This window comes from Sceloporus undulatus, chromosome 2 (assembly GCF_019175285.1).
Source record: "Sceloporus undulatus isolate JIND9_A2432 ecotype Alabama chromosome 2, SceUnd_v1.1, whole genome shotgun sequence".
NCBI lineage: Eukaryota > Metazoa > Chordata > Lepidosauria > Squamata > Phrynosomatidae > Sceloporus > Sceloporus undulatus.
The window spans coordinates 228319161-228320583 of NC_056523.1; positions in this window are offsets into that span (position 1 = coordinate 228319161).

Genomic DNA, 1423 nt, shown 5'->3' on the forward strand with positions numbered 1-1423 from the left:
ATGTGAGGCTAGCACTCACGTGAAACTGGAACCAGGAAGTGGCCCCCTTCTTCACCCCGGAAGTGCAAAGATTCACGATGCATTCAGACCCACACTGAGCGTGCACAATTCGAATAGTTGAATCCACATGGTATGTACCAGTGTGGTAATACAATGTGCACTCACTCCACTTTGACCCTGTAATTACCACAATTTCATTCTTCACATGTGATAGTTTATCACGTGAATTGCCTTGGATTCGAAGTGACTTTGCTTCACCCTCACTACGGAAGTGCTTTGAATTGGGGCTCTTGTTTCACGTGTGATGTGGATTGGTGGCACTTAGTCTGGACCCCCCCCCCTTCCCAAAATCCTGGATATGTCCCTGGCTTAAGCACTTGAACCCTGAACTCAGTCCCAAAGCTGATCTTGATCTGGCTATTGATTGCACAATAGCACTACTGGAACCAGAGAGAGGACTATGTGAAATCTCATCCTCCATGAATGATGGAGATGTGGGAATCCACCCACACTCCACAGGGATTTGTTCGTGATTATTCATTTGAAAAAGATCTAAGCTCTACAATTTAAGTTATGCCAATTTTAAAAAATGCATAATACATTCAGCCCTATTTATTTAATTTTAATTTGATATTTTTAGTATTTTAAAGTTGCACAGCTCCCACTAGGGAACTGCATGTGCCCAGAAAGATTAATGGGGGAGCCTTGTGAAGTGGGTCTCATCTTCCTAAAGGCATTTCAAAACATTTGAAAATGTCCCAAAGGTAGCTCCACCTGCCTATGAATCCTTCACTCCACCCATATTCTAGATCACAGAGAAAGAAAGCCCACTTTCTAATGGGCTTGTGGCTATATAGGGAATATGCCTTCTCATCAGCACTTGATACCATGACCAGTTCAATCCTTTACATCCAGCTGCTGAGTTCTCTAGTCACTTTTCTTCTTGTTTTTCATAATGTCCTCCCTTGGCCCCATTTGGTGTAACCTCCCAGTCCTCGCCACATATGACCAGGAGCATGCAATACAAGGCCAGTCAGTCATTACCTCTCTGCTGTGTTTGACTCAAGTCGAACAGAGACAGGTACTGGAGTTCCCTCTTGGATGGCACGGAGGATCGTGGGCAGAGGCTCCAGCCTCTCCTGTGTCCGCTTACAGAAAATAGAATGGAAATGGTTGGTGTAAAGGAGCCATCCACTTATGCCATGAAGTGTGGGTCTTGCAAAAATTGGAAATTGGTTCTACTGGTTTGGGCAGGGGCTGGCTGGGGGATTTACTGGGAAGGAGCTAGGGTGGCACACCAGTTTGAGGTGTCAGACTGAGTGACCAGAGTTTTTATCCCCGCTGAGCCCTACTGGTTGGCCTTAGGCAAATCGCACTTTCTCAGCTTAGCAATAGAATGTACATTTCTATATCTCTTCATAGT